The sequence below is a fragment of the Microtus ochrogaster genome, linkage group LG1, assembly GCF_000317375.1.
Source record: "Microtus ochrogaster isolate Prairie Vole_2 linkage group LG1, MicOch1.0, whole genome shotgun sequence".
In the NCBI taxonomy this organism is placed as follows: Eukaryota; Metazoa; Chordata; class Mammalia; order Rodentia; family Cricetidae; genus Microtus; species Microtus ochrogaster.
Genome location: NC_022027.1, coordinates 35,331,297 through 35,342,166, shown reverse-complemented (window position 1 = coordinate 35,342,166; position 10,870 = coordinate 35,331,297). Strand labels below are relative to the sequence as shown.

At 37.0% G+C, this 10,870-nt stretch overlaps 1 non-coding gene across 1 annotated transcript; it reads left to right on the top strand.

The window, feature by feature from the left end:
* The first annotated feature begins 10,235 nt into the window (after positions 1–10,235).
* On the top strand, positions 10,236–10,340 carry LOC113457530. The gene has a single exon (XR_003378088.1). It is a non-coding gene; the product is annotated as a U6 spliceosomal RNA (small nuclear RNA).
* The last annotated feature ends 530 nt before the right edge of the window (positions 10,341–10,870 follow it).

Genomic DNA, 10,870 nt, shown 5'->3' with positions numbered 1-10,870 from the left:
TGAGCAGTCTGATATGATTTTTCCACGTGCACTAAAAACAAGAGAACAAGGCATCACATTGAAAGCCAATCTAAACGTTAAGTAGAGTTTATCACAATATACAAAATCTAACTTTCAGTTCTCATTCTCAAGAAGGTGAACTATTAGTCACAGAAACTTTTTTTAAAAAAAAAATTATCATTCTGTCTCATCAGTTTCCCTTTAATTAACTTGCTGGTCTATGTCAGCCAATTGTTTTCGAAAGGCGATTAACTTCTGCTCTGGTGGGTGAGCAGGGCCCAGGCTGTGCCTCTACAGCAGCTGTCTTTTCATACCTGAAGAGGCAAAGGAGAGCTCTGCCTGCTGGAGTGGTATAATAACTGGGGACATAAAGATAAAAATGTCCTTGAAATCTTTAGGAGAGAATGTGAACAGCTTCTACTTAGCCACACAAATAGTTTCCCCTTCAAACCTCATAGAAAAATCCGTGAATATGGTGTTTCATGTTCTATGCAATAAACAAAATAAATTCTACAATTCATGTTAATCAGATTTACTCAAGCAACTCACACAAAACTTGTCAATCGTGTTCCATTATTAAAGTCAAGTGGATTAAGGGAAGTTGTTTAAATTGAAGAACTGACTTAGCTTTGGGGATAGACATGAAGTAGACCTCTATCTTATCGTTGTTAAACTGAATTAAGTTTGTCATAAAGCTGTCACTATCCATGTTTTAACTTTCTTCCTAAGATCATTCCATGCATAGTAACTAATCTACAACCTAGCCTGAAATCATATTCTAAAAGTAGCCAAGACTCGGGCCACCTTAGCTTCTTAATTTCCAGTTAATAAAGCACTGTAACCTGTCAAATCATCATACTCTGATTACTCACTAATTGGTTATCTAATATCAAGTGATCATACATATGAACATATGTATAAGCATCACTAATCAGACTTGGTAGGTCATAGTTATATATTTATGCATATATATTAATAATAAATTTTTAAAACAGGTCATAAATTTAAAAGGGAATGTGGAAGGGGACATGGAAGAGGTTGGAGAAAATAGATCAGGTGGTTAGAGAAATGATAAGATTAAATTTTTATTATAAAGAATACAAGTAAAAAGTTTAATTGACCCTTAATTTAAGTATTTTATATTCATTGACCTTGAATGTACACCTTCCTTAGTTTTCTTCAAACACTAAGAAAAAAAAGGCAATTTCCTGGGGAAACACCATAAGAAAATACCCTTAAAGATTCTTTTAATACAGTAATGACTGTCATTTTAAGAAGAGAGATAAATATTATTATTAATATTATTACTGATTTGAGCAGCAGCCCCAATTTATCTTAATACTGAATACGACTACTGCTATCAGTGGCTCAAGAAATTAAATCTAAGGGAAATATCTCCATTCTGTAGAACAAAATGAAATGACTTAAAACATTTGTTTATAATATAAAATGCTTAAAATTTTTATCATCAGTTGTTTTTAAAATTTATTCTCAAATTTGACAAAGATCCTTAATCTAAACATGATCACCTATGGCTTAAGCAAGGCTGGAGACAAGCTCTTAGAGCTTTCATTCAGTATTCTTATCATTTTATAAGCATCATAGCATGAACTCATGTGAGCCTAGACAACACATGTCAACCAGCCTATGGTGTCTTAATGCAGTCAAGAATGTGCATGGTAAACGTAAGAATCATAAGCTCTGCAAGCACATCACAACATTCTATTTTGTAGGGAAAATTTTAGCAAATATAAGTATACTCTGAAATGATATTAAGTACAATGTTGCAAACATATAAGCCAGTAGCAGTCATTTATTATTATTATTATCAATATTAACTATTATATACTACAATAGTTGTATAATTGTCAGAGAAGTGGGTTTGTTTCAGAAGCTTTCCCCACAAACACATGAGCAATGTGTTGTGTTTTGATGTTCACTAACACCAAGAGAGGGTGATTTTTCAATTCCATTAAATCTTAGGCATCTATGGTCAAATATGCAATCCATCATCACATGATTTTAACTGAAAATGTTGCTTACAAGAACTTACCCAAAAATAGCTAGGGTTACAACTTTTTAATAAGCAGATATTTCTGAAAATGAAAACAAACTGCATACAACCACAGATCTATATAATACAGATTTACGGAATAGTGATCGATGGTCTGTGATGGCACGACTTTACAACTCCAATAAACTCTTGCCAAGAAAAGTAAAAGTCCAAGTAGCATTACTGTTTGCTTCATGAATATTTAAAAAAATTTACCCAAACAATAGACTGTTAACTTGCTCCTTCCCCCAGCATTACATGGATAGCCTACTTCTCAAGAAAATAGATTTTTATAACTAATAAACAACATTCATTCACTGAGATCCTCTGCAAAAGCCTTGTCCTTAGGTGTCATAAATCTGCATCAAATGTTCTTTGTCCTTTCAGATCCCTGCATTTAGAGACACACCTTAACCAAAACCCCCAAGTCTCCCTAATGATATATTCACAGGTGTGATTTTTTTTCCAGAGTCATAAATCAACCAAAAAAATTACTGTTCTCAGAGAAACTAAATAATCATTTAAAAACTACGTTCCGTGTTATGTTTTTTTGATCAAAGGAATTAATCTCCGGTAAGAATATAATACCCAAAAGCCTTTAGAATAGTGGTTCTCAACCTATGGGTCACAATCCCTCTGGGTGTTAAATGACCCTTTTATAGGGGTCACTTAAGATCATCAGAAAGTACAGACATTTACACTATGATTCATAACAATAGAAAAATTATGGTTATGAAGCAGAAAATGAAAATGTTATGGTTGAGGTCACCACAACATAAGGAACTGAATTAAGGGGTTGCAGGATTAGGAAGGTTGAGAACCACTGCTTTAGACAGAGTGATGAATTAAAACCTTAACATTATGGTCATATATAAAGTTCAAACTGGTAAAGGAATCAGAAAAAACTAATAGAAACAAAATTGCAGTGACGAAACTTGTGCTTTCATTAGTAAAATTCAAAAGAAAAGGAAAACTAGCAGGAAACCATCAATGAAAGGAAACATGATGCCTGGTACTAGAAACATAATCAACTACCCAGAGATAATGGAGCCATAGATATTGGAGAAGAACCTAACTGCCTCTTCACTAAACCAAGATAATCCCTAATTACATTAGAAATATTTGCTCTTATACCTACAAATAAGTATAGTACTTACCTATCATCAAGGACACTTCTCTTTGCCAGAGATCATTATAGAAAGCCACAACCAATTAAAACACAGAGTTGTGGAGCCCAGTCCTAACTGATTTATCTGTAGAACAACTAACTAGTACACTTAAGGCTAGGGGATCACTGTGGAAGAGGAGCAGAAAGATCACAAAAGACATAGGATCAAGGTGCCCATGACCTTGACAGAGAAGCATCAGGCGGCAATTAAAATTCAGTGTCAACCCACCAGGAGACAACTCTCTGATGGGTGTATCTCACTTAGGCAAGACCACAGGACTGCAGACCCCAGAATGTCTTTTGCTTCTTCTGTGCCTTTACTTGCTTGTTATTGCAATATTTCTCTGGTATGTAGCATGGTGTGAGTGGATGTGGGAAGATCTCCACTGCCTGTAATATAGTGTGTTTATCTCTTAGAAACTTCCCACTCTACTGGGCAATTTTATCTGTTGATTGTCAAGAAGATAAGCCCTCCCTAAACTGTACTGTCTAAATTCATAGTAATAATGATAGCCTATGCCGAGTTTTGAAGAATAAAAATAAATATAAGGCTACGTCTCAAGCCAGGGCCTTTGAGCTTCGCCTAAGGAACTACATAGATTGTAGCTCAAGTTATTGATTAAAAAAAAAAATGAGTCCCAGTATCCTAGCTAGCTTAAATTCTCTTAAGGTTGGTGCTTGGAAATGTGTTCACAGGTTTCAGAGTATAACACAGCTGATACAATGCTTTGAAAATAACAAAGTTATACTAAGATGTTTTTGTTAAATAGCTTTGGAGTGAAAAAAAATCACAAGAAGACAATCTAAAGCTTTAGGAAGGCACATAGTAGAATGCAGAACCCGTTAAAGTAGGGAACAAGAATAAAGCAGCCCAATTATTGTCGGTTGATGTACCCTTCTTGCTAGGATTGGTTGATGGCCAAAGGTGATGATTAATTCCTTACACCCATTTCTGTCCTCAATCTCCTGATATAAAAAAATGATTAATGCATGTATATGTACCCAAAAGATATAAAGGGGAGCTGATTGATTCTTTCTCATATATAAAAGTTTAGGCTTGTGTTTCCTTTAAGATTTCTTATAAGATTACCTTTCAAGTAAGTAATAAAGTAACTCCAAAATGTAGTCTGCCAGGAAAAGACCTAACTGACAAGAATACTTTGCTGGCCCACACAGCTAATCTATGACAAGTTTCTTGGTATGGGTTCTTGGGATAATTTGGTTTTTACTTGCAGTATATAAAATGTTTAATCATTTAAGGGATATGGAAAACATGGGTTTTTTTTTTTACTGTTTGTTTTGTATTCATTGTAATCATTCACTTGAAAAGCAGAATGTAACCACATTGTAATTCCTATATTATGTGAAAAACTTTGTTGGGATATATATAAGCTGAAAAAGAAGAAGTACACAGTAGAAAGAATACAGAAAGAACATGAAAGAACAGAGAATAAAGAAAGGAGCCATCAAGAGAGTGTGTGTTTCTTTTCCTAAACCCCCCTCAGATAGAAAAATCTAGCTTACACGGACTCCAGGGATTTCTCTCAAAGCACTTTGCTGCTAGAGGCTGGCCCTCCAAGACAGTAGTATCAAGTATCAATCTTGCTGTCAGATTGTATCTCCTAGAAATGTCAGACCCATGATGTATCACAAAACATTGCTGCCTATATATGACCTGAACCAAGACAACAGTAATATATGTGACAAAGTGGACAGGATGCCTTAAGGAGACCACAAGGCCTCAAACTTACACAAAGAGCTAAAGGCAACTAAGGAATATGAGAAATGAAGAAATAGTCTTCTATAGAGAAGAGCTCATCACTGGATATCCAGTATCAAATGGCTAGCCCTGTGTGGTAGTTTTAATGTAATTAATTGGTTCTATTAAATTTGGAGGGAGTGGCACTATTCAGAAGTATGGCTATATGTGAGTAGGTATGGCCTTGTTAAAGGCAGTGTGAGGGTGGGCTTTGAGTGCTCATATATGCTCAAGTCATGCCTAGTGTCTCAGATCACTTCCTGTTCCCTGCACAAAATGTCAAAATCTCAGCTACATCCCTAGCGCCATGTCTGCCTGTACACTGCCATGTCCCACCATGATGATAATGGACTGAACTTCTGAACTGTAAGCCACCCAATTAAATGAATGGCTTTTCCTTTTCATAAGAGTTGTCATGGTGGGAGGAGGGGGAAACTTTTTTTTTTCCTTTTCTCAATAAAAAATAAAATAAAATATATATTTAAAAAAAAGAGTTGCCATGGTCAGTTTCAAAGAAGTTAGGTAACTACATTTCATTAAAGCAATGGGTTCAGGACAGATACATCAAAATTGAGATACAGATTGAGATCATATGCAAGTCACTGCCTGTTTTCTCTTTCCTAACCAGGAAAAATCTCCTGATTGGTTCTTAGTTGCCAAACAAGTAATATGACTGCAGAAGAGCTCTGCCAGAAACCTTTCATAATTGAATTTTGGCATCACATGGATTGTCATGTTAGACAATTGAAGCTTCCAAAGCTTCTGCTTTTCCACAAACCTATGAACTGTGCCATCGACCAGCACAACTTCAAAAGGCATGAATTTGATACATCAGCCATTCCAGAGACACAAATTCCATGCCCCACAGAAAAGGAACATATGCCAAAATTTGTCAACATTTAACACACTCCAACAGCAGTGTCTCCGATTCTCTTCTTGTCACAGATTCAAAGTAATTTAAAAGCACTCTTTGTGCAAGAGACTAAAAAGCTTTGTTTAAAAAATTTATTTTAGCCATTATTGCAAACACAGTAAGGGTTATAGGGCTCGGTTCATCAAAATTATTTGAAAAGGCCTTCATCTGTAAGGAGACAGAGCAACCCATAATATTAAAAGAGAGAACAAAAGAGGACCACAAGCCACATGAATGAGCAGAATAATGGAGGGTGGACAGAACAGGTAAGATGCCACTGGGCTATTATGGTACCTCTCAAGAGAAAATATAAAAGGGGCAGTCATTTGGTGCCACCAAAAACCTGGCTCACATCAATGCTAATTCTGAGTTAGATGGAAAACTATCAGCTGAATCCTTGCCCAAAAAGGAAAGGGGAAAGGGAGACTGTAGGAAAGCCCAATTGCTGCTCTTTATAAACATTCAGGGGCAGCTACATCCAAAACTGTCAAGTAGATGAAAGCCCTTGCTGCTTGAGAGGAATTGGTTCCATGTTAGGCTCCCTCTCTTCCCTCTTCAAACAGCATCCACCCATCTTGTATCATTAAGAAAAGAAATCTGATGAACTCATTGTAGTGTGTCTCTTATTGTTCACAAATTCATTAGGTCCCTTTAATTTGTTAAATTTCCAACCAGAAGGGTTTTAGAGTCCATGGTCTGCAGATTTAGGAAAGAGTGCATGGCAGTTTGCTAACTGTTAGAGATAAGAATGGAGCATTGTGCTTTGATTTCAAAGCAGCACAATAGGATGGTTAGAGTGTGGATTCTGGAACGGGGCTTTGGATGCAAATCTCATACCAGCTGATAGACTTCGCCTAAGTCATTCTGTATCTCTTAGCTCCAGCTTCTTCCTCTATAAGAAAGACAACCCAAGACCCTGTGCATTGTATTGCTGTCATCATGAGCTAATGCTTCTGAAGTGTGTGGCATGAAACCTAGCATACATTAAGGACTCAAGGCATTATTATCCCCTTTATGCCTGCTTCTCCAGCTTAAATTCCTAGAATTTCTAGAAGACAAAGTTGTAACCTAAGGAAAATCATCTTGACTCTAGACAGGAGCATCCCATGAGCTGTGGTTCTGGACTGAATAAAAAAGACAAATTCAGCTGAGCACAAGCAGTCGTGGCTTTTTGCTTCCAGATGGTGAGCACAAAGTGATCAGCTACCTCAAGTGCCTGCAGCCGTGATTGATGTTCTCTTGAACTGTGGGCCAAAATAAACCCTTCCTTAAAAAAGTCACAAGGTGCTGGGCGATGGTGGCGCATGCCTTTAATCCCAGCACTCGGGAGGCGGAGGCAGGCGGATCTCTGTGAGTTCGAGACCAGCCTGGTCTACAGAGCTAGTTCCAGGACAGGCTCCAAAGCCACAGAGAAACCCTGTCTCAAAAACCAAAAAAAAAAAAATTCACAAGGCATATAAACTTATCTTTTGCCTTCAGTGATAATACCACAACTACCAACACCTTTCACTAAGAGACAGAGCCCACAGTTTACCCAATTCCCATCTAACACACATCTTCTAAAGGCATAGCTAATCCACTGGAATGTGCCACACTATGCTGCTCTTTGTTACTGGTCACCCACGACAATTGAAATTAAAAATAAGTACTTTAAAATGCTTGTTGTAATTTGATATAATGTAATAAATAATTCAATTTGTATTTATAATCTTGTTTCTAAATACTTGATTTTATAGAATTTACAAAGCAAGTTGGATTATTTAACAATCCATGATCCTTGATTAAAGAATATTAGTCTAAAACACACGCTGGTCCTTCTCACCAGATTCTAGCCACTCAGTGTCACTACAATAGTGAACCAATAGACTTGTTATGGGGTGACAAACATAACATGGTGTGTTATGGTATTACCACAGAGGACTTGATGCAGGGAACTATGAAGATGACCTAGCCACGGAATAAGACTCGTATTGCTATTCTTTCCTAGTTAAACACCAGCTGTTTCCTGATATTCTCAAATGTGGAAAAAAGAGAAATTACACGTCAGAACTACAGCAACATCATTCTCTAAAACCAACACACATCCATTCTATCTTTGGTAGCAGAACTAACTGCTGCTCTTGGTTTAATTTCCACAAAGATATGATACATTTAATTTACTAGGGAGGTTTCAGTAACTTTCACTGAAGTTTTAATACTCAAACAGTCCTTACTCCATCAAGCTCATGAACTCAGAAGAACCTACTCTTGACATGAGTACTATGGTCGTTTTCTAGACTTCAGGAAATCATTTTTATTTTGAGCACTGATCAATAATTTTCAAAAATATAGTTAAAAAGTAAATTTTTTCTAGCATTCAAGTATCTTTACAAATGTCAAATTACTTAGAAATGACTTATTCAAAAGACTTAGAAGTCCTCCTTCAAAAGAAACCTGACACTTCTTGAGGCAAGAGGCTATGGGTATGAGAATTCTCTCTTTTCTGGGATTTGATACAATATCATGAGTTAATTTTCTCTAAAGTTTCATTGTTTTATCTTTGTAGAACTTCATATGGAAGTACTGTGTCTATATCACTCCCACTTCTCCATCCTCCCCATAAACTCCTGTGCCTGCTCCCTCCCTAACCCACAACCTCTTCTTTAGGATCGTGCTTTAGTTATAATGATCAACTAGAACCCTAATGACCTACTCATTAAATCCAACACAAATACCATAATCAGTAGCCCCTACAAAGATCTCAGCAGTCAAATCGTTGTGATCATTATCCCTACTTTGCTCCCACTACGTTTGGAAAAGGCTCTTATTGCTTCCAGCAATTGTCTATTGGCAATCACAGACCACAGGACATCCATCGAAATCAAAGATTTAAGACAAAAACAGGAAGCATATTTTACCTTTATTCCCAATATAAAGTGGATTTCCATGGTTACAGGCTGAATTATGGCTCTCAAAAAAATCTTTTTGAAATCCATTATAACCAAAAGTACATCAGAATGGGGTCCTGTTTGGAGATCTGGCTTTTTTTTAAAAAAAAAAAAAAAAGGAGTTAATTTAAACAAGAATTTCAAGGATGTTCCCTCAAACAATCTGACTAGTATCCTCCTGAGAAGAGAAACTGGGCATTCGGACAGATACACTTGCCCAGAAGAAAGGCCATAGTATGGCCTTCCAAAAAGCCAAGAAAGGTCACAGAAGAATTCAGACAGTTTGATCTTAAACAAGAACAACATGATCACTGAGAAGTGGGATAAAAAAAGTTTCTATGAAGCCAGGTGGTCTGTGGAAGTTTGTTAGGACATCCACACCAAATATTCCTGCTAGCAAACATTTTAAGACCTTTATCGTTGTACTTTTCACTTTCTTCATGAAGGAAACTTTTCTGAGCCCTTTGCAAAAATGATCAAGAAAAGGCATGTAGTAACTAGGTTGCATGATTCCAAGCTCCCAAAATCTTTGCATTTCTTCTTCCCTGGTTATCTGTCAACCTAGCTTATTATTATTATTATTATTATTATTATTATTATTATTATTATTATTACCATCACTGAGTGCATTATCCATCATGGAAAACTTCTCAAGGGTAACTTCTCAAGGCTGATTTCCTGAATCAGGATAGTTTCACATAAATTATACACACACACACACACACACACAAAGCCACGGTCAGCATACTAAGAATATCTGATCTGATAAAATGCCCAGTTATCATTTAAATCCACTCTGTCACAGCCCAGATTGTCATAACAAATACATAGCATAAACTGAGTTCCTTAATCATTCTAATTTATTTCCTTATGGCCTTGATACTAGATGTTCAAATTCAGGGTGCCAACATGGTCAGTTTCTAGTGAAGGCTCTCCTCCTGGCTTGTGGATGGTTACCTTCCCACTGGGTTCTCATAGAAGAAGACTTTCTTCAGTTTTTATGAGCGGAAGAACAGAGAAAGTATGTTCTTCTCAGAAGAGCACTGAACACATTGGATGCTTACAACCATGCTTACCACTTCCTTTAGGCTTAGTAACTTCTTATACCTAACATCACACTCCAAGTTAGAACCTCACTGTAAGAATGTTTAGGAGGACAGCAGTGCTTAATTCAACCCCTTGATAACATCAAGAGAAAAATGAATGAGCCCAGGCACCCAACTGAGGATGACTATATGTAAGTTGCTACATTTCCAGTGATTAATGGTTTCTCAGTTAGTATTTGAACAAGTGCTTGAACAGTATTAAAATTGACCAAAGAGGTCTGGTAAGGCTGTGAATTCAGCTTACATCATTAAGAGCCCCTTAATTCATATCTCGGTTATTAGCACCGCAGCTTAAGAGATAAAGATTTAATGATCATTTCTGCAGCACATATACTAAAATTGAAAAGATAGAGAAGATTAGCACAGCCCCTGTGCAATGATGACATGCAAGTTCATAAAGCACTCCATATTTTTTTAAAGAAATGTGGTATATTTACACAACAGAATATTACTCCACTGTTAAAAAACATCCTGAAATTTGAAGGCAAGTGGATGGAACTAGAAAAAAATCATCCTGAGTGAAGTAACCCAGACCCAGAAATATAAACATGGTATGTACTCAGACATAAGTAGATATTAGCTGTAAAGTAAAGATAACCATGCTACAATTCACAGGCCCAGAGATGCTAGGTAACAAGAGCGAATGCATGGTTCTCCCTGGGAAGGGGAACTAGAGATTTCCCATGAGGACTTGGGGTGGGTAGGTATGGAAACGTGAGGGATTGGGTTGTGGGATGGGCCGAGGAGCAAAGTGCGGGGAGATGACTGGAAAGGGGGGCTTTACAAAGTCAGGGGAAAGCCTGATACAAGGGAAACTCCCATCCTACAAGAATGGCATCACCTAAGACTCCATGCTGCAGTGGAAGCATAGCCTGACCTGGACATCTCCTGCGATCACACTGGTCACTACCCTGACTGTCAGCGGAGAGCTTTAATCCAGTGAC